Below are 22,806 nucleotides of genomic sequence, written 5' to 3'. Positions count from 1 at the left end.
ATTATTGATTGTGCCAACATTTCTGATTTATTCCACAACTGGGCACTAAACAGGCAGCCCCGCTCTGTGATGGTTTTTTCATCCCTCTGGTTACAGCCAATAAATCAATCCATTTTCTCAAGGGCAGCATGGGCCATATTAAAACAGGGACTTGTTGGGCTGAGGGGGGGGAGACTGGGGGGCCCATACATCTGGGTGACCTGTTTTCTGAACTTAAAGTGAATCTGAGGCAAGAGCTTGGCCATTTTGAAGTGTGTAACAGGTTTCCCAGGAAAATTTCTGAGGTCTTATAATTGGCACTTTTTAATGGTCTCATAATTGAAACCCAGAAGGTTCCCATGGTAATCTTGAAGCACCTTGGGGTCAGTGGGACAGAGGCAGTGTGGAAACAGCAGTGGAGTTATGATCTTCCTGCCAGAGGAGTTTAGGAGTGAGTTTATGGAAAGAGGTAAAAATGAGAGAACTAAGAGCTGCTCCATTGTGCCACTTTGCTGACACTGCCCGCCCGCACGTAGATTTATTACTCAGAGTTTGGCCCTTCAGGAGGCTGGAGGCTGTCTACACCTATGAAATCTGAGAATTGAGATGTCAGGCACCATCCCTTCATCCTCTTTCAAGAGATCTCAAAAGAATAACATTGCAAGAGACATTTTCTCAGGAGAAATTGCCCAAGCCACAGGCGTTGGGTTTACCTGGGAAAGGAGGTTGATAGAGACCAGGATGGTTGGTTGGTTCCTTGGCCACAGCTGGGAAGGGGTGGGGGCAGGAAACAGAGAGGACCCTGCTGAGGTGTTCATTGGTTGGCCAACTTGTGATAAGAGGCTGATTTAGGTTCCCTTCCATCCCTCAAATGGGCCCGGAGATTTTCCTTTCTTTGAAGGGCTCTTTCAAGTGTTTGGGCTCCCAGCTCTCCTCAGCAATTTGTCTGTGGTTTCCTTGGCCTAAGAAGGAGTAGGAGATCTTACTCATGCAATAACTCAGTTGACTTCCCCAGGGACCCCCAGGGTTTAAGCCAGGAGGCAGGAAGTGAGCCTGGCGGTCACTGTATTCCATCAGGCTCTAGTGGTTCTGGGTTCAGATTTTGGTGAGGTCACTGATAGGGTTAATGAAAAAGGGTTTTTCTCTCTGTGCTTTCAAACGCGCGGGAAGAAGCTGAAGACGACCCAAGTGTACCAGATGATTGCTATCCGCTTCTTTCTTGCCTCTGAATGGGAAAGTATTAACCTGGCACCAAAAGATATTATACATTTGGAGTTTACTTTCTTTCCTCCAAACTCCAAGCCTCCTTGCTATCTTAGAAAATAAGAGAAAGGGGAAGGGAATGGAAATTGGGAGGGAGAGGAAAGAACGTGATTTGTTACGTTTAAAAGAAATCTATTTACTTTGACATATGAAACTTCTTGTCATCTGCATACTTCAATTCAGCAAACATTTATAGTCCATCGCACCTCAGGCTGGGAGCTTTCTTGTCCCAGGAGAATAAACTTTCTTAGTCAAAGGGTGGCTTTGCAAACTACCCCCTCCCAATTTTTATTTATTGCACAAGCATCTACTACTAATAAAATATTTTTGAAAATTATCCACAATTCCAAACTGTAACACAACTTGTTTTTGTTCATCCACGTACATACATACTTTTCACACAGTTGTGATAAAGTATAGATTTGTCGTCAGTCAGCCCTGAAGCATGTCTACTTTTGCCCGAAGACTCACTGAGAACAGATACATCCAACCACCTTGCTGTTGGGGAGAACATCCTAACTCCTGAGGATGCTCCCACATGGAGCCTTGACGTGTAATATTTCCATCATCTATGAGACTGAATCAAATATTTGAGGCTGGGGTGGGATGCAAGAGGGTGTTTATTTTTAATTTAGAAATGCTTGTTTACAAAAAGCCTTCCTAAATAGGGCTTTTGCCTCCGTGGAGCCCTTAGGGTTGGTAATGGGTACAGAGGGGGAGGAGGAATGCAGGAAGGAAGGTTTCAAGGATCCATCTCAAGTGGCACTGCCCTGAGGGTTAGGAAATTTGGGTTGGAGCCCTGGCTCTGCCTGTGGACTCTGCCACATTGACTCAAAGCACTGAAGCCAGCGATCCCCACACCTCCACGGCCACTGAGTTAGACCCCCCACAGCTTGCCCAGTCCTTCCTGCCCTTTATCATTCCCCCATCCACACCATCTTTTCCACCATGCTTGTTCATGCCCTTGACAGTTGTTCCTGACACATGGCTGGACTTCCCACTGTCTACCTATTGGCACCCACGCATCCTCCATGAGTCCCACGAACAATTCACTACCCAGCTTAACAATAGTCTAAGTTTACCATCCACATTTCTTCACCCTCCCACGTGGCTGTGCCCCACCTCATGATACTGTTCCCTCAGTGGGAGCCCTCTGCTCCAGCCTGACCCATCTGGTAGCTGACCCTTGATCTTTGCTAGGTGCACTCCTGGTTTGCTGCCTTACCCCCTACCCCTACCCCAGACTTCTTCCTTGTAAGCCCACCTTACTTCATATGAGGTCTGATTATAACCTTTGTGAGAGACACTTGGTGAATATTGATCAAAGTGGACAGCTGGATGCATGGGTAATGGTTTTGTAAGATCAACAGACTGTTTTCAATGTAATCATTGTCCTTGATCCATTGTTCATTTCATTTCTAGCAAGGAGTCAGATAACTGGAGATTTACAGAAGCCTATGATCTTAGAAAAACTGCTTTTTCTCTGTTTTCTTATTTAGAAAATGGATTAATAAGGAATTAATATGGTTTACAGCAATTCACCTTATAAGAAGCAAACACTTCAGAACTGTTTATTTGGTTCAAAAGATGAGACACTTTCCTTTTTCCTCAGTCCCAGCACCAGCTTCCTGGAACCCATGACCCATGAAGTCTTGTCAACACTCACGCCGTCTGAGGGTGGCAGCAATGGAGTAGAAGAAGCAGGTGAGGTCTGCCCACAGTCCAACATCTCTGGCCCATTGAGTCAGTCGTTCTTCAGGTTTTGTGTCGCCACTTGAAGATAGAGTGTTTCTCATCCTTTACTATTGGAAGGGTCCAGCTTTGAGTGGAATCTGGACCAAACAGGTTGGTTCTAGCTCAGTTCAGTTACTCTTTTCATTAGAGCCTATGGTAGCCTCTTTCCCCAGAGGTGGCCACGGGAACCCCCATTTCCTTGAGGCAAACTCTGTTCGCCATGTTGGATACAACCATTTACTCTGGGGTTTGGAGTGTGAGGCTGCTGTGGAGAAGTCCTGCCGAGGCTTCAGTGAGGAAGGCCCTGTGTTTACATCTCCGTTGATGGTATTACAGCGAATGCTTTGTGATCTGATGTGCTGGGCAGTGTTTATCTCACAGACCCCAGAGGGACTCTGCGTTGTCCGATCTTCTGAAATGAAGTTAGGAAATAATTTCTCTTTTCCTAGTAGTGAATTTGGCCTTATCTTCAAAGAAGGCCTTTGATGTTTGGGACAGGATTATTGGGCAGTAAGAGGAAATCATAGGAGAAAGATGAGAGCCAATAATACACAGTCAACTTAACTCAGTTGCCAGAGAAAATGTTGAGGAAAGTCTCAACTAGTTCTCCTGGTTAGGAACAGGAAAGTAGATAATATGGCCTGGGTAGGTAGGGTTGAATAAAAAATAACCCAAAAGGAGCCGAGCAGCAGAAAGTATGGCAAAGGAATATTTATTCTTCTCCAAAATGAGTTTGGACAGCATTGGACAAGATGAGGGTGATGACACATGTAGGTTGGAGCCTGCATCCTTTCAACAAGCTTTTCTTGAGGACCTGGTATGCGCCAGGGATCAATACCAGAGCGCACGCCATCCAGAATTCCATTACTGAGGAAAGGAAACGCGGAGCGCTGTGATACACCCTCTCATGTCCAAGTCCTCGGACCGGGCCAGTTAAGAAAGGCTCCTTGAGGGGGCAGGGGCAGTCCCTCAGGCCAAGTCTTGGAGGCAGAGTTGGGACTGGCTGTACTGAAATGTTCTTTTACCTCTGCTCTGGTGTGGAGTTCATTATTTTCTCCTGAAAACTTGCTTTTCCTCAGTGGACAATAGGCTGAAGTATTCTTCAGAGAGGAGATGTCAAGATCAGGATAGTTTTTTAATTTTAGGAAAGTTAAAAGCTGGAATCTCTGCATTGAATACAGAATCTCAGAAGTGTGAGTCTTAGACAAGTTTCTTTTTTATTTTTTTAAAGATTGGCTCTTCAGCTTACGTCTGTTGCCAATCTTATTTTTTCTTCTTCTTCTCCCCAAAGCTCCCCAGTACATAGTTGTATATTCTAGTTGTAGACGCCTCTGGTGGTGCTGTGTGGGACACTGCCTCAGCGTGGCCTGATGAGCGGTGCCATGTCTATGCCCAGGATCCGAACCGGCGAAACCTGGGGCTGCCGAAGAGAAGTGTGCGAGCTTAACTACTCGGCCATTGGGCCGGGCCCCTTAGACAAGTTTCTAAAACCAGTTACTGAATAGCTTTCAGGGGAAAAAGGACAAATGTGTGATTTTTTTTTTTGTTTCTCATCTGTGTCACACTTTAGCTGAGAATTCTAGAAACACATGCCTGAATTCAGCATCTTACCTTTCAGTTCCATTTGCCCTTTGTTCTACTGTCTGGGGTAGATTTGCTTGGCCCTGGCATCATTCTCAGAGTAGCAAGTGGGGGGACATTTATTTTAGGGACAGGAGAAAGAGGCTGGGCTCTCCAGTTGCCCGAGACCCTCCTTCACTGCTGAGAGCTGACGTTGGCGCAGGATGGGAGCTGCAGGTAAGAGGAGGAGGGTGTGTGGATCCGCTGGCCTGGAGGTGCCCCACGCTGGGCTGGAATTGGACTCCTGAGGAGAGCCCTCCCCCACCCTGGTCCTGCCAATATTTTTCCAGATTAGTCCCAGCCAAGCTCCTTTACTAGTCTGAACTTACCTAACATTACAATCCCAGCAGTTTTATTAGGTATGGGTCACAGTTAATTGGAGAGGAAAATTGGGGGTTTCTGGGTTTATTAGTTTTCTGTGAAAGCAGAGGCTGCTCTTAATTGTTTCACAGATCACCTTCCCCACTTGCCTCTCTTTCTGCTGTCTTTCTAATGGCTATCAGCCCACGGTGGTGTCAGGTAGCTCTTCCTTTTTACATACCTGTGCCCACGTGAGGGGATTTCGTAATGCAATCAGTCAGCACAACGCCCTCTTTTTGCAAGTGAGACCACATAAAGTGATGGAAATTCATGGCTGTTTACCTCTGTCATTATGAATGGATGTTTTGTAGTGAACAAGTTCCATAAAAATCAGCTGTTACAGCCAACAGTGAGATTCCAGCAGCTCTTCCAACGTGCGGGCCTTCGAAGCAGTCACCTGCAACCCCTCCTTGACACCACCGGTGGTCTGCCCTCGTGAAGGAGGCTTTGGCTCCAGGTAGAAGCCCCACAGTCAGGTGCTCTCCGTTCTGTAGCCTTCTGTTGCAGAGCTGGAGGCTGGGTAGTTAGGGCTGCCTTTCGCCTGTCTGGACGGTGGCAGCTTGCCAGCGAATTTCGCTGGGTGGTCTTTGACAAAGGAGAGAGGAGGGGTGGGGGAGCTCAGCCCTCCTGCCCAAAGGGGAATGAGAAGGTTGGCAATCAATCCACTGTCACTGAAACACCACAAAGGTCTTGAGTAGGGATAAAAAGCAAGGAACAGGTTGCTGAAGGCAGTATTGTGATGGAGTTCATTCCTGTCCCCCTGATTTTACAAACGAAGCCTTGCATGTATGTGGCAAGGGTGGGCACACGCGAGCAGCAGGTACCCTTGATCACAGGAGGGAAGAATTATTATTCTCACTCCATCACTCAGGGAATCAGCCGTGGACCTGGAGGGCAGGCCGCGATTGGCAAATCCCAGTGCCAGTGAAGCAGCACCGCCTGCCTCCGTTGTCCTTCTGGTGATGTGGAGAATGATAGCTGCCATTTAGTGAGCACCTACTGTGTGCCACGTCCTGCACTAAGCACTACAAGCGTTGTCCCCAGAGCCCCCCAGTAATCCTGTGAAGATGGGCATCGGGAGCCTGTCCTGCAGATAAGGGAGCTGAAGCTTAAATAATTGTAGTGACTTGTTCTGGTCTCACAGCTGGGAACTGGCAGAGCCAAGATTTCATTGCGGGGCTGCTGGCTCCAAAACTCAGGCTTCACAGAAAAAAGAAAAAAGCCCAGACAATTCTCTCCCCCAAAGCAGAGGCCCCCTAGCTTGGGGGAGCTGTTTCTTTTGCAACTAACAAAGTGTAAGGGGCAGGTGGGGGCCTTTATGAGACTTGCCTTGAGAGACACAAATTGAAAACTGGGACCACAACTGGGAGGTTTGGCTGGCTCAGCAGCAGCAGCATGAGGGCAGCCAGGCTCTGTGGCCCAGCTGGTGTCAGACTTTGCAGGTCGTGCTAAACTCCACCTCCATCTTGGGTCTCATCTCAGAACATGTCTCCTGACTTTTCTCCCTGCTGGGACATCATCTGAATTGGCTGTCTGAATCTCTGCTTCCACTGTAGATGCCAGCTGAATCCATTTCCTCCTCGAGTCTCTGCAAGTCTGATCAAGCAGGTCCTCTGTGGCCTCGGTGGGGTGAGGGGGAGAAGGTGTTTGGCCCAGCAGATCCTTTTACTGGTCAGGAGAAGTGGCAGCTTGTACAGAAAAATACCCTGGGGAAGGAAGCAGCAGCTTTGACAGACAGGTAACTGACAGGAGATGGTACCTTCCAGGCAAATACTCACAGGGCAGCAGGCAGAAAGAATTCTGCAGGCAGTTACCTGCAGACAGCGAGCCAGACCTCTCCCTGCTGGCTGCGGGGAGTGCTGGAGACTTCTGCGGAGGACATGTACTTGCCCTCAGTTTCTCGTTTTCTTTAACATGGAAAGCCTAAAGCCAGGATATTCTGAGTTGGGGGTTGGGGGGTAAGGGAGACACTGGGGTTTAAGATATAATTATCTGAATAACTAGTTGGGTACCCGACAGGGAGTCATGGAAACTCTCGGTGCCTTTGTTTCCCTGTCCTCGCAAGCTGCCTTCTGAGAGCACTATGAGGATGCTCTAAGATGGCACGAGGGAACACTTTTGATTCAAAACGTTCCTACTCACCTCAAAGCCCAAGGCCTCTGGCATCTGTGCTCACCCAAGATGAGTTTCGGAGAGAAGACATCCTGGACTGGCCAGAGGTCAGAGTCAGCTCACAAGGGCTGCATCTGCTTCTGTGGTTGTTTCTGTTTCCTAAGGGCAGGGGCCTGCATGGGAAGTGGTTTGGTCCTATAGCCAGAAACCGTTCTGGATCTCTCTGGAAAAGCTGCCTTTCCTTCTCTTGCAGGATGAGGCAGTGAAGTGTCTTGGGGTCCTGCAGGGGTTGGGAGAGGAAGAGATCTCATGGCAGGAGGATGCTGGTCAGCATTCTTCCTGAGAGAGGAAGGAACAGAGGAGTCTGAGGAGTGTCTGGGGGATCCCATCTGAGAGGATGGAAATCTGGAGTGAATCTTACTCGAAAAGATTGAAATGTCGGAGTAAGATGGTTGTTGCAGAAGGGAGCAGTATGTCTGGGGCCACTTCTAGGTTGGAGACCATGTGGCATCCTGGTTAAGGGCAGGCTTTGGAACGAGGCAGGTCTGGAGTATGCCCCTGGGCTAGTTACCTAAACTCTGAGACCCCAGTGTCTTAAGGTTGTTGCAAAGAGGAAGCAAGACACCGCTTATAAAGCAGGTGAAATGCATTGTGAGCATTCAGTAGAAGGCGGCTGTTATTAGGAAAGGAAAGTGGAACAGAATGAAAGGAGCGTTGCTGTAGATTGGGCAGCTAGAAGGGTGAGCAGGTGGAAGCCTGCAGTGATGGAACACCCACTGGCTCAGGGCTCTGTAGAGATGAAAGAATGGGAAGAAGGGGAGAGAGAGGAGCCCACCATGGGGCCAGGCCCTGCCCCAGGTGCACCCGTAGGTACCAGTCCTCGGGCCTGGTCCCTGGGAAGAGAATTCCCACCCAGCCTTCTCCTCTGCTTCTCCCCTAATTCAGCATCTTCCATTCTATCAGTTAGACCAAACACCTGGGAGTCATCCTTGACTCTCTTCTTTCTCTCATACTCCACTTTAAATTGGAGAATGAGATTGGCTTTACTTTGAAAATATATTCAGAATCCTGCAACTTCTCACCACCATAGTCTTCCATCCACATTTCTTTTCTGGACTATTCCTAATTGTTCTCCCTGCTCCTGCCCTTCCCTGACTCCCTGCCCCGTAGTCTCTTCCTCACAGAGAAGTCAGTGTCAACGTCCAAAAGAGAAGTCAGGTGAGGTCACTTCTCTGCTTCAAACTCTCCATGGCACCCATTGCATTCTGAGAAAACTCCAGACACCTTCAGGGCTCTCTTGCAGCTCTGGCCTCCCCTCCCGCTCCCCGCTCACCGAGGTGCATTGGCCTCCTTGCTGCTCCTCCAACTAGCTGAGCAACCTCCCTCCTCAGGGGCTTTGCCCTCTGCCTGGAAGCCTCCCCCCTTATCTGCGCAGCTCCCTCCCTCACACCATTCAGGTCCTGGGTCCCCTTAACCTGATGGCCCTTTATTCAACTGCACCATCATTCTCTCTCCCTTCAACCTAATCTATTTTTCCTCAGTGTTATCACCTCCTGACCTGTATCTATTTGTGCATCTGCTTATTGCCTGCTTTCCCTCTGGAGTGAAAGAGCCAGGACATCAGGGACTTGGTGTTGTTTCTTGCTGTCTTCCAACTTCCTAGAGTAGAATCTGGTAACTAATCAGTGCTCGCTCTCTCTCTCTCTATATATATATATGTATTATTTTTACTAGTTTGCGGTGCTCTCCTGAATCTCAAAAGGGGTATAATAAGAGTTTTAAACAAAATGAAATAATTATGTATGGATTTATATAAGAAAAATGCATTCGGGGCTGGCCCAGCGGCGTGGTGGTTAAGTTCGGTTGCTGTGCTTCAGCGGCTCAGATCCTGGGCATGGACCTACACACTGCTCATCAAGCCATGCTGTGGTGGCATCCCACATAGAAGAAGTGGAAGGACATACAACTAGGATATACAGTTATGTACTGGGGCTTTGGGGAGAAAAAAAAAGAGGAAGATTGGCAATGGATGTTAGCTCAGGGCCAATCTTCCTCACCTTAAAAAAGAAAAATGTATTCTGGGTATACGTAAATGGGAGAATGTGGGAGAGAGGTGCAGAGAAGTCTAATGCTATTAGAGGGTCCGTTTTAGAAAAGCCAGAAAGAATGTGCTAGGCTGCAGCAGAAACAGCCCCGTTCCTCTCTCTTCCTCAAGGTACCTGACCTCAGGAATGTCTATGGCTGTGCCAGCTGTTCCGCCTGGAAGGGGAATGTAATGTCTCTCTGGCCCTTCCACATCACTGAAGAATTTATTGAACTTTCTGCCCAGTGCTGTGCTAGGTGTGACTAGGAGATGCAGAAAAGCCCAGCGCATCCCCTCACTCCACCACGAGTTCACAGTCTCGTTGTTCCTCCGGGCTTTCCTCAGTGTGCCTGGACCATCCAATGTACTGCTCCCTTCTGTAGGCACAGTTGAACTGGAGCTCTGTTGAATCTGGTTTGGAACCACAAACCAGGGACATGAGAAATGTGCAATGAATTCGAGAATGGTTTGGTTCCCTACTCGCCTGAGGGCCTGGTGGCACCAGGCCCCATGCTAGGCATGCAGGTGACAGAGGTGGTCTCTGCTGCTGGAGAGTTGACAGCCTTCGAACAACGAGGAATAGCGTGTTCAGATGTCCGCCCCGTGGGGGATAGATCTGACTTCAAATTGCATCTCAGTCATTTCTGACGTCGTTCTAGATTTAGAAGCTGAGAAGAATAAAAACAGGGACAAAGATCCCAAGAGGTCTTGTGCTCACAGCAAATGTGCCTGAGAAATGACACTGCCAAGATCCCCAGACCCAACATAGACAGCGTCTTGGGGAGCTGGGGGATGGCCTGAGTTTTCTTTAACCTCAAAGAAATTAATAGCCTTTTTAAAAAAAGGAATTTTAGGTTTACAGAAAATATTTCAATGACAATTACAGAGAGCTGCCACTTGCCCCTTACCCCCCCCCAATTCCCCCTATTACTAACATCTTAAGTTGGTGTAGTACATTTGTTACAATTGATGAGCCAATGTTGACACATTGTTATTAACTAGAGTCCATGGTTTACATTGAGACTCACTTTTTGCATCATACTTTCTGTGGGTTTTGACAAACGCAGAGTGACAGGTATCCACCATTACCATGTCATACAGAATAATAGTTTCACTCTCTAGAAACCCCCTGTGTTCCACTTATCCAGCCCTCCCTTCCCTCTCCCGAGCCCTGGCAACCGCTGCTCTTTTTACTGTCTTTGTAGTTTTGTCTTTTCCGGAATGTCATATAGTTGGAATCACATAGTGTATAGTCTTTCCAGATTGGCTTTTTTCACTTAGCAGTCTCCTCCAGTTTTAAGCTTGCCCCCTCACCCCCATACATGCATCCACCCAGCTGGGGGGCAAGGCGCCGGGAGAGGAGGAGCCCCAAGCCTGTGCTGAGACCCATGTGGCCGAGCCTGAAGGTCTGCCGTGCGGCTCCTTTATCGTCGTCCACTGAGCACGCCTGGCCCTGGTGCTACTGGAGTTTAGCCCAGGCTGGTAAACTGTCAGGAGCTGCCTGTGTTTGGGTTCCACATCTGGAAGCATCAGCTGAGCAGACTTTCCCATCCCATTCCTAAATAGAGAGACAGGAGGAGAGCACGGGGCGGTTTGCCTGCCTCCTTAGTAGTTTGTTTTACTTGCTTTGGAACTGCGGATGAGCTCCGGGAAGCGAGCTTCCCCCAGGCACATCTGGTGGGTGGCAGACCACAGGTCCCTCAGCCTCTGAAGTCGCTGCTTTTGGGTCTGCCCAGGTTCCAGCGGTGTCTGTGCTGAGCCTGGGGGGGGGGGGATTGGGCACTGGGGCCTGTTTGTGGTCATTCAGGAGGAAGACAGATCAGGTGCAAAGAGATTGGTAACATTTTCCCTGCCTAGAGGTGCTTCTTTCTCCAGTCAGCCTAGCAAACGAGGATTCCTTGGGAGTTTGGTGGCAGGAACCTCAGTATTCACTGCCTGCACCAGTCATCCTGACGGTGAGGCTGTCTCTCTGGGGGGTAAGCCGTGATGATGGATCTTATAATGAGAGCAGGAGGAGGAGCTCTTCCAACCCCGCTCCAGCTCTCAACCACAGTTAGGGGAAAGAAAAGTGCATGTGAATGGCGGGGGGGGGGGGGGGGGGGGGTCACGTGGGTCATCTGGTTGAACCAGACTGAAAAGTTCCAGGGGCTGAGGAAAGGCAATGTTCTAGGTAGAGAGAGCTCCGACCCCGGGGAGTGGGATCTGAAGTTTAGACCCCAGCTTCCATTGCTTCCTGTTTGGAATAAACACAGAGCTGAGGCCAGCTGGTACCTTCCCACTCTGAAGGACGCCAGCCAGGTGTGTGAGAGTTCAGGACAAAGGACGAGGAAGACTGATGGCCCCCTTGGAAAGTGGAAGTTCCATGCTGACCGCCCAAATCCATCCCTCCTCCTCCGGTTCCCTTTCTTCCCCTAGCCAATCTGTAGCCCCCGCAGGGACTCACGAAGATCTCTGGGCCGCTGTTCTGTGGCTCTACCTGGTTGTCCCCCATGTAAGTGGAGACTAATAGTACGTGTCCCAGGTTTGTCCCTAAGACTGTGAGCACTAAACAATGGAGTGTTTAAAGCTCTTTACACTCTTCAGAAGCCGACCCTCTCTACAGGCAAGCCGCCTTTGTTTTTGTCGTGAATTATGGAATCAGAGTATGGCCTTCTGGCCCTCTGTCTTCCTGGGTCTAACGCCAGAGTCTGAGAGGCTGAAACAGTGATTACCGACTATCTATGCTTCCAGAAGTCTTGGCCCCTGCCGCAGTTGGCCTGGGGAGGCAGAGGATAGAGAACAGCTGAGCCATGTGAGTGTGGGACCTGCGTTCCTTACCAAATCCAGCCTTCACCCCTAAGTCACCCTCCTCACATTCTGTTCCCCGAGGAGGTGCACTGAGAATCCTGAGAACGAATCCCAGGCTAGCTTCTGTAGGTACATGCCAGGGAGTGTATGTCTGGCAGCAGGGGCCATGTTTCCTGAACTAAAAGATAAATATGTGATCTGACAGCATTTGGGATTTTTTTTCCTCCTGATTTGTGTGGGGGAAGAAATCTCAGAAAGGCTGATTTTATAAATGGCCTTTATGTTTATAAAAATATAAATTTATAAGTGTGATGCATTGAAAAAGATCACCTTTAGCATAAGGAATGGCCTTCTGTACAGCGGGGGCCACCCCAGAACCTCCCAACAGCCTGTGAGAGCAGGATGGGCAGGCAGGGAGGCACAGGGTGAGCCTTGCCCTATTTGGGGGGCGGGGGGTGCCCTTACTCTATGAGGGGAGCTTCGGCAAGCGTCAGTAGAATGAAGTCCCTGATGCTGTCTGGGTCTTCTCTAGTACTTTCTTTCCAGAACATTCTGTAGAAACCCAGGGCAAAGTCCAAATTTTACCCACCGCCACCTTACTCTTCTCTCTAGAAAAAGCCAGCCTCCATGGCAGTGGAACAGGGAGGCTCCTTAATAACTAAGATCTGCGTGCTTTCAAAGTCAGGCAGCAGAGAGGAACAGCGTGCCACTGAGATGGAATCTTAGCAGGCAGAACTAATTTCCCCACAAGAGGAAGTTAACCAGAATGCCAGTGCTCAGGCCTGAGGTCTGGATGGGAGGAAGGCAACAAGACCTTGTTTTTTGGCATCTCAGCCATGATGAGGTGTGTTAACCTTCCTCGGGCTGGGGGTCCTGACCCGTCTCCCTAGTGTGAAGAGTGCCACCACTGAAACTGATGATGCCCCCCCACGGCCTGCCTCTGTCAGTCACCTGAGGTTTTACATGAGCTGTTCTGGTTGTCCAGATACCCAGCAATGAGCTGTGGTGAAAACAGAGCTTCTTCACGCCTCTCCAGGCATCTTCCACGTGGGCCCAATGACATGTTCATAACCATTAAAGAGTGGCCTTTCAACTGATCAGTCAACAGGTCATTGAGCACTGTCCTGCTGCCCTCCAGACAGTTAAAACCTAGATTCTGACTATTTGCCAAATCCACACAGGGGGTCATTTCATGTTGAGTTACATTAACCTACATTCTCTCTTTTGAAGAATGCCTGGCTCACAGTAGGTGCTGGATGGTCACCATTATTATCATCAGGATTATTACTACTTTGGCTTGAGATAAGCTGCTGATTTACAATTCTTTCCCAAGAGCCCATATTCTTAGAGAATTTGGCTGTTTAAAGAGTTTTGTCCATTATGGTATGTTTGAGAATTTAATCCATAGAGAAATGGAGGCCGAGAGAGAAGTGATGGTCGTTCACCTGGACGTCGAGGCCTGTGCACTTGGTTGGTCCTGCAGTTAGGGAAAAGCCAGCCAGAGTTGGGGACAGGTCATTGGTGAGATGTGCTCACTGTCCTGGGGAAGGCCAATCCTGGACAGCCCCAGAAAGGAAGCAGAGGACATGGGGGGCAGTCAGCTGGCTCCAGGTACCTGAGCCAGAGAGCCAGGAGAAAGGTTCCTCAGGGTCTCCTCTGGCTGTTGCCACCAGTCCCCTTTAGCCCAACTCTGGGGAGCCTTTGAAGATCAAAGAGGAAGTACACCATCCTCCCCCACCAGAACCTGGGCACTCATTGAAACCTGCCTGCCAGTGCTGTTGGCTTAACTGAGAGGACATTGGGTAGGGGGGTGCTGGGGCCTGTTCCTGGAAGTTCGTGCAGGGTTAGGAAGGTTTGGGAGGTTCTTGTTCTAGTTATCCTACTGAAGAAACAAGTTCTAATATTATTTGTCTATTTAAAAACTCAAACACACAAAAGCAGGAAGAAAAGTATCATGAACCCCACATACCCATCACCCAGATTCAACAATTATCAAGACAAAAGGATTTTTTTTAAATCCTACTTTGTTTTCATTACTATGCTCTGTGTGCCAGATGGAGTGAGGGTGGATGCCACAAGGTTACCCTTTCCAAAAGAACAGTGTAATCCAATCTCCCAACCCCTCCTCACAGTGGCATGGAAAGGAAGGAACTCCAGCCCAGGGCACTGGGGGTGGATTCCCTGTTGTTCTGTGGTGCTCTGAGATGCTTCTTTGTTCCTCCACACCAGATGTTGAGCTCTTAGAGAAAGCCTGAACAGTCTGGATTCCCAAGCCTAGTGCTGAATGGGTGTTCAGTAAGTGTTCAGTAATCGACTTATGAGGCAAGTGATTCCATGAGTCAGGGTGGGTTCCATCTGGACAGGTCTAAGTAATGTGGGTGCCTAGTTCACCATTCGAGGAGGAAAAGGGGGCAGATGATGAGATTCAGAGTTGAGTGAGGGGCCATTAGCTGCACCCTGGGGCATCCTGAGCGGGTGAAGCGTTAGGTGTGGTCATTCTCCAGGGCAGGGCTCCTGGTTTTGTTGAGGAGGAAGTCAGCAGCCAGGGAACGGGAGAGAGCTGGGTCGGAGCTGTGCTCTGCCTGGCCCCAGATTCAGGCATCTGCAGGCCCTGGGGTGTGGTGGGACAGGATTCTGAGAACAGAGGCTCCAGCTCCAGACTCATTTTTCTGGGTGGTCACAGCCGTCTGCAAGCTGCCTGCACCACCAGGGCCCACATGTCCTTCCAAGGACTGGTTTTCTCATTTTGGAGTTGACAAGGGACAGGCTGCTCCGAGTGTGGGGAATGGAGCCGCTTCTGGCCTGTGGAGTGCTGGGCAGCTGGGCGGCTCTGTGCCCCTCTGGGCAGGGCTAGGGGGTTAAAGGGTATGAAATGGGGTGCTGGAGGAACGTGAGGAGAGACACTGTAAACACTCCCCTCAGATCTGACCCTGGGTGTAGCCAGCAGGGGCCTCAGGCAGGGTGTGCCATGGCCTGTGACAGGCCCCAGGGAAGCCTCCAGGCCTTGACTCTCATCCCTGAACCTGCCCCTCCCAGTCCCTGCCTGGTCTTTTTCAGCTTCAACTTCCAGCCCTGTCCTCCCTTCCCGTACACGCATGATGTGTGTGTGTGAGTGTTTTAATTTTTATTCTTGGCAGAAGTTAAGACACAAAATGGATTTGGAAGGAGATGAAACCAGTCGGGCTATATGTTGGGCAGCGGCAGCTTCATTCCTGGAGTGGGAGGGCCTCATGGGGGGGAGGGCTGAGGGGGGACCCAAGCCTCTAAGGTGGGGGTGGGAGCTGTCTCCTCCCCAATAGGGACCAGACTAACAATCACTCCTTCGGAAAGGCTGGAGGCTAAAGGCTGAGCTCTCAACCCTTTAGGATGTTAAAAAGCTCTCTGGTGCAATCTGGTCTTAAGTGGGTGTGGGACACCTGGATGGGCAACACCTGTTCCACTTCCTGGTGGTCTGTGAGCCCCTGGAGATGGCTCTCGCTTTGTTAAGGGACCCCCTGATGGCAGCTCAGGTTTTTGTGCAAGCTCTCAAATGTGCGTATGCTTGGAAACCTCCCTGCCCCCAGAGGCAAGCGGTGGTAGTCCCAGTCTGCGGGTGCCTGTAGCCAGGGACCTGTTTGAGTGTCTCCTTTGCTCCTGTGGAGGCTGTCTTGGCCCCCAAAGTAGGTGCTCTTTGCCATGGTGGCCTCCCCTTGGGTTTTTATTTCTGTGTGAAGAGGAGAAAACTTGGAATCTGAAAGTCCAGAAAATATCTGAGGAAATCTGAAACTTTGAGAAAATGTTTTATTGCTTAAAATGTATTAAGACATTCAATTTGCGGAATGAAAACAATTTTTTTTAGCTTTAAAAATGACAAGAATTTCTTTAAAATAATATAGTAGGGAACATCTTTATGCCATATTCTCAGTCCCAACCATGACATCCAGTGCAACCAAGGCATTTGGGACAGAGATCCTTGATCAAAATGACCCCCAGATCCATGACAGAGACTCCCAGGGGTTCCCAACCCTGGCTGCACATTTCAGTTTCCAGGAAAGAGTTTTGAAAATAACAATGCCTTGGCCCCACGTCCCAGAGTTTCTAACTTAATTTGTCTGAGGTGCTGCCTGGGCATTGGTGTTTTAGTGTTCCCAGATGATTTTTCCACGCAGCCAGAGTGGGGAACCTCCGGTCTAAGACTTGTGTAGGAACAGAAGGAAGATGAGAGAGAGGCCAGATTAAAAAATGAAAAAATTTATTGTCTCTCACTACATGCTGGTGCATATAACTTGGATCCACATTGCGAGTGCCGCTGCCAACGTTTGGATGCGATTTAAGCACTCAGACCTCAGGACTGACTCTGGGTGGGGTGGGTGACAACGCCGCCTCAGGAGCTGGACGCAGAATGCATTGTGGGACCTGCCAAACCGACCTCTCCCTAAACATGGTGGCTAGTGCATGACTCCAACTCAGACTGACTTTGGATTTTTCACTCTTTCTCAATTCCTTTTCTGGAAAACAGTTTGTTGTATATCTGCTTGAATCTGCCACGGACACCGAGACCAGCAGGCAGGGGAAGCAGACAGCCCTGGCTTTGAATCCCTTACTTGAGCAAAATGTTTTCTTTTTTTAAGCCTCAATTGCTGTATCTGTAAAATGGGGATGACAGTACCTATTTCAGAGAGTTGTTTAGAGATTAGACAAGATGATACATGTACATTGTCTCACACATAGTCACTCAACAAATGGTCAAATACTTTTCTTTGTTTTATGCCAAGATATTATTTCTTCCAATTCTAAATATTTGCCTTAATCTGATATTGCAACAAAACCTGGTATGTTAAATCTTAATGACTTTTAATTGTATTTACTAATCGGTTGAATTAGGAAATTGGTAATTTAGCACAAGAAAAGGCAGTCTTTAAATGTTAATATGCCCAACATGATAATTTCATCAAACCAGGTACTTGGGTATTTTACACAACTCGCTGAACAAAGTAATTTCAGATTTGCGAAAGTTGTTAACAGAATATTAAATGTTTTCATTTTTTCCAAAACACTTGTCCATATTGTGGAAGCAGCAGAATCCTGGAATTAGGGGGGTGCTCTTTACAAGCCAAAGGGGTTGAATGTTGGAGATAGACCCAGGAAACTCTTTAGATGTGATAATGGGGCAAAGAGCAACATTTTATGGCCCAAGGGCTTGTTGAGAAATAAGGCCCCCAGGCATTTGGAAAGATGAAATATCAGTGATAACACTATAATATTTAGGTATAGCTGGTTTTTTCTTTCAAATTTGCCTTTTAAATTACAGAAGTAGTAACTACATACCCACTTTGACTATTTCTGAAGTGTTTAATGTAAAAAGTGCAAATCCCCTCATCTTCAGAGAGAATCGATGTTAACGTTTAAGTGCCCCTTGACCTTTTCCTGTGACAATCCAAATAACTATGCACCACATATTCACATGTAATTTTATTTAATTACAAAAATGGGATTACATTGTTTCACAAGCTGCTTTTGGGATATTCTCCAGGAACCTCTTAGGCCAGCATTTCCCTAAGCGTATTTGACAAAATTTTCCTCACTAATGGTACTCTGAGAGAAAAAAAAGTAGTGTGGTCAAATAAGTCCAGGCCTGTGGTTAAGTGAGTTCAGACTTCACTGCATGCTCTTTCCCTCTCTTGGTGATTCACGATGCATAATAGCCTATTAAAGGCTCTGAAAAGGCCTGCAGTAAAGAAACCTAATTAGCTTTTCTTAACATAGCATTTCCCAGAATTATTTTTGCTAGCATGTTTTAACACCCAACAGCTAGCACTGTTTTAGGCACTCCTCATTCACCTCCCCTCTACCTACCCCCTCCTCCATCTGCAAGCTTGGGGGCAGTCAGGGAGAAAAAGCTCATCTATTCATTTAATCAACAAACGCTTACTGTGTTCCTACTGTGTACCAAGCACTGTGATAGATGCAGGGGCTGCAATAATGAGCAGGGCAGAAGGCTCTCTGCTCTCGAAGACTTCCGGTTTCCCTCCAGCATAGCAATGGTGTTAGTCATCCCCAGGATGGCCCGCACCTGGGAACTGGGCTTCCTTCGGGATCCTCTGCAGCTGGTGGGGCCATGAGCAGCAGGCTAGCATTATCCCCACCCCCTCTGCTCCTGACCCTGCAGCACGCCTCTCCAATTCCCCACACTTCGCCCCTGCTGTAAACAGTGGTGCCTGACCCAGCTGGCAAGACTCCATGTGTTTGTTTTCTCGGCATGTGCCAGCCTCACACCAGGGCCACTGGGCTTCACAGTTGGGAAGAGCTGACAGGAGTTAGGGTCGGGGGCTTCCAGCAGAAGGCAGGGACTGACAGATGGACTGGAGCATGCTCCAGGTTTCCACGTTGGTATTTATTTTAAGTTTTAGGTGATTTAAAAGAGCTTTGTAATTGAGAAAGACTGAGGGCGGTGGGGACGGACTGTGTATATGGGGGTCAGGGAGGCAGTGAAGAAAGTGGGTTTGTATGAGGTCAGTTGGGAAAGAAAGTAAACTGTCATGATTCTAAAGTGTACGTAGCAGCTGGAGCTGGAGCTGTTTGCTGTGTGAGCACACATGCACACGCCTGTGTGTGTGTGTCTATCTTAGAGGAGGGTGTGCACGTGTTCGGAGCAGGATGCCCAGAAAGCCCAGGTGGAGGTGTCTGGCCCCTGAGATATTACTCGTTCTTAAACCTCTTTCACTGAAATACTAGGGATAAATCTGCAACATGGATCAGACTAATGAAAATACTCCTTAAAGTAACCCTAAAGGGAGTTATTCAAATTTCATAAGTTGTTGTCATTTGTTGAACAACTGCTTTGTACCAATCGTTATGAGGTGATTTACTAAGGTAAGCTGTTTTCCTTCAACATCCCTTTGATTTAGATGTTATTGTCCTGCATCAAGGTGCGTTCTCCTAAAGTTCAGGGTAAGGGTCTCTTGCTTGCAGGAAAGTCTAGGAGAGTCATTGTCATGTCCCGGTGCCATCTGAAGAGCGGTAGCCTCTGATCTCGTCTTCGCCCTGACTTCAGCAGTCCCCCCATTTTGCCCCAAGGCTCAGCTTTTCGTTTGAATGTTTCAGATGTCCTGCCAGCATGCATTAGCCTTTTAGGGGTGGTGTGTTGTGGGGGTTGGTTGTGTATGTATGTATGTCTGTGTGTTGGGGATGGGGCTGGTTTTGCCCGCATTTGCTTGAATCAGCCCCAGAACAAGTCAGGCCAAGAAGCAGCAGCCTGATCCTCATTCGTTCTGGGTCACAGAACCTGAGACCTGTTTTGAGTCACGTGGAGGGTGTGGCTGTGGGCCTCGTGCCATTGGTTGCTTAATCATGATGAAGAGGCATGGAAAATGACTGCAAGTGACAGCTTAATTGGACGTGGTGGTAATTATGTTACCTAACAGGGTAAATCAAAGTAAGTTTTTTCAGTTCATGAGCTTCCTAAACGCCCAGCTCCCTCCTTGACTATATGACCACAGTTCTCTCCTCTCTGCCGTGACCTTTCACCTTTGTGTCTCAGGTCCTTATTCATTCACTTAGCAGGTATTTGCTGAATGCCTAGAACTGTGTTGGACCTGAAGATACCCTTGTGAATAAGATCTTTGATACTCCTGATCCCTGAAGCCTTTGGTCTGGCAGTCAGGAGCACCTTAAATACTTAGTGTGGTGGGACTTTCACCAGGCAAGTGCAGGACTGGAGGGGACAGGAACTGGGGGCCTAGCCACTGCCTGACTTAGAGCAGGCGCGGGGAGTGCTTATTGAAGGAAGTGATTTCCTTACGCACCTCCTTCTCATTCTGCTTCCCCACCTCCTCCTTGGCAAGCCCACCCCCATTCCCCCTCATGCTTAGATGCTGCAACAGGCAAGACTGTGTCCTGCCTGCCTCTCCCTGCATAAGAACCACGGTGGTTCCCAAGCCAGATCCCGGAGGGAGGTAGGAACGGAGCTAGTGGAGGCTCACACATCGCCTTCCCCTGCTCAAGCTCTGCTTTGCAGCGGGAGCACCCGGGGGTTCAAAGGAACCGAGCTCCAAGGACCAAATCGAGTTAGGCTTGGAAAAGATTTTGGAGGAGGTCTTTGCAGCTCAGCAAACATTCACTGAGTAGCTACTCTGTGTGCAGGAGAGAGACACGCTAACCAATAAGTTGCTATATGGCGAGAAGTGACAGTGACAAAGCTACAGCTTGACATGGTCCTAGGCTTCTGTTAGCTCTAAGCTTTTCTCCTACTGTAGTGGATGTAACTGTGCTGCCAATGAACCTGGATGATAGAAAGGGGAATTTCTTTTTGGACCCGTGAAAGGGGGCTGTGTTGGAGCAGTGACCTTCTGTGCTGAGCAGGGCCTGAGCGTGCGTGTGTGAGTGTGTGTGTGCATGCTCAAGTGTGTGATACATTTTTTTCGTCATTCCTCTGATGCCTTTGCTAGTGGTTCTGGTCCTTGCCTGTACTTAGTAAAATCCAGCTTATCTTCGACTCTGATCTTTTCTTGAGGCTGTGCTGCATTTTAATTTTGGTATAACAGAAAGATGTTGTCAAAACTGAATCTTGACTGGGTTCCAAGTCCTTTAAGGATGGGAAACTGCCTAGTTTTTGTCTCCATCCTCTCCACTCTCTGCACAGTGTGCGGCACCTAGTGGGTGCTCAGTGTGAGTTTGCTGAACTCACCTGAACTCTGCCCAGTCCCCCCCAGGGACTTGTACCTCTCATCAGGAATGACGTTGGGTTGCCAGCTATTCTGCCTGCTCTTCTCAACATAGACACTAAGCAGAATACCCTTGTTCATCCTACTCCACTTCTCAGCCAACCCTGTCACCTTTCTGGATGCTGAGGGGGAAATCCCTTCTCTGTGGTTCTGTGTGTGTTGCACACTGAGCACGGCTTGCTCCCTGGTGTATTTCCTGGGATAGTACAGTCTATTCTTCTCAGGGCTCCATTGCTTTCCATGCGCATTTCAGGTGGAATCAATGTTCCAGCCGCCTTCTCCTGAGCCTGCTCGTGATAGTAAGTTTGTGGTCACACTCAGACCACTTGTCAGAGGGCATCCTTTTTCCATTGTCCAAAGAGAACGGACTTGAAGATGTTAAGATCTGCCTTGAGTGCTGTTCGGGTCCTGGGACTGGTGTGTTCGTATACACCTTATTCGTGCTGTCTGCCTGGGCTCGAGTTAATTCCTTTTACATTGGACCTTTTGTCAACTGTGAGCACCAGCAGGCTTGGGAATGGATGCTCCTGTTTCCAGTCACTGTGTTGCCATTTTACTTCATCGGTTACTTGTGTAGATACAGCCCTGGCGTAGGCTGTCCTTAGAAACAGGTAGGTGGGAAAAGAGCAGGCGGTTTTGCTGTGACTTTGCACATTCACGGATGAGGTGAGCTCCTTTCTGGGGCTGGGAGTGGGGTATGTTTTCCTTTCTATAAACACTTCTCCCTCACTTCTTGTCCCAAATGACCTACTGTCTGAGGGGGACCTTTGCCCCATTCTCTCCAAACAAGTAGGACGCTTTGGAGAAATTATGATCATCATCATCATCAAAAGTGCAGAGAGAGGCCATAAACTTGGGGGGGAAGTTATTAGCTTAAGTGATACGAATGTTGACTAGTGTTCTTGGGTGGAGATTGAGAGATTAGAAATTAAGTCTTGCCACAAACTTGGGAGCGCTATAGCACTCTCCGTGGACCTCCTGTCCCACAGAGCTATTCTGAAGGTAGGTTAACCTACACTTTCTGTGAAACACCATGTAGAATGTAGGTGTTACTGCTTTTTTTTTCAACAAAGAATATTTCTTGAACTTCTGATGCATGTGTGTAGGGCAGCAAAATCAGTCCATTGCTTAATTTTGTACCACTTATAAGGAACAAGGAGCAAAGAGATGATATCACATGTGTCTGGAGTTGTTAAAGTGCAACGTATCTTTAAGTCTTAAGGACATTAATCTGAAAGCCTGCCCATGGCAATGCCACCGTATGAAATTAGACGTCCAGTGAGTAGCATTCAGTAGAAACGTTCCATGACACCTGTCTCCCCAAATTATTGCATGATTCCTATGTGCCAGGCTGCTTTCATACGTAGTCTCATTAACTCTTTTTAGTAGCTTGGCAAAGCAGGTGTTATCATTCTTGTTTTCACAGAGAGTAAGATGAGGGTTGACGATTAAGTAATTTACGCAAAGTCACCTTCCACCATGGGTAAAAGTGGCAGGGCTCATATCCAAACCAAATCTCAGGGTTTCTTAATACCTGATCCTGCTGAGTTCCAACGCGCTGTCACTTAGTAGAGAAGGTATGTCTATAATACAAATTTGAAATAAGCCCTAAAATCCTTATGGGGTAAAGCATTGAGAAGGGTTTTGATGACCTCTCTCCCCATCTGAAAGGTGTGGAGAGTAACACTCTGTGGGTTGTGAAGATGAAAAGTGATCATGTATATGAAGCCCCCGGCACTGGACCTGGCACTTGGTGGGGAGCTCAGCATATTTAGTTGCTTTTCCCACATTTCTGCTCTCATCCCTCCTCCCCTCCCCATGCTCTTTCTTTCAGGCCTGAACCTGTCCTCTTTCTCGCTCAAAAGCTTGCTTCTTTCTTCTGTCCCATCCCTCTCTGCCCACCACCATCCACCCTGGCCCCGGGCTCAGGGCCATGGTGATACTGGGTAGATGACTAACCACAGTATCTTCCTAGGTTAGGTCCCTTGCAGTCCAGTTGCTGCAGGAAGCCTGAAGCGTCAGGCTGAGTTGGGTGTTTGTTTTGGGAGAAGAGATAAGAAGGAAAACAAAGAAGGTCCTTGACTGAAACCTCAAGCCATGGAGCATCTGCGGGGCCACTGACTTCTCTGAGGTAGTTTGGCTCCCCCTCCCCCAATCCAGGGCTGC

At 48.5% G+C, this 22,806-nt stretch overlaps 1 protein-coding gene across 12 annotated transcripts in view; it reads left to right on the top strand.

The window, feature by feature from the left end:
- BOC (BOC cell adhesion associated, oncogene regulated) overlaps positions 1-22,806 on the top strand; it is a 71,484-nt gene that overhangs the window by 1,399 nt on the left and 47,279 nt on the right. For 4 of the 12 annotated variants that reach the window (XM_023623774.2, XM_023623770.2, XM_070243824.1 and 1 more), the window contains exon 2: positions 2,855-2,946. The gene's annotated coding sequence lies outside the window, so the exon portion shown is untranslated. Of the gene's footprint in view, positions 1-2,854; positions 3,088-5,267; positions 5,414-22,615; positions 22,772-22,806 lie in introns of all 12 variants that reach the window. The other 8 variants (XM_023623772.2, XM_070243820.1, XM_070243822.1 and 5 more) reach the window with 4 other exon arrangements.

The sequence above is a fragment of the Equus caballus genome, chromosome 19 (assembly GCF_041296265.1).
Source record: "Equus caballus isolate H_3958 breed thoroughbred chromosome 19, TB-T2T, whole genome shotgun sequence".
Taxonomy (NCBI): Eukaryota; Metazoa; Chordata; class Mammalia; order Perissodactyla; family Equidae; genus Equus; species Equus caballus.
This window is presented reverse-complemented; position numbering and strand designations above follow the sequence as displayed.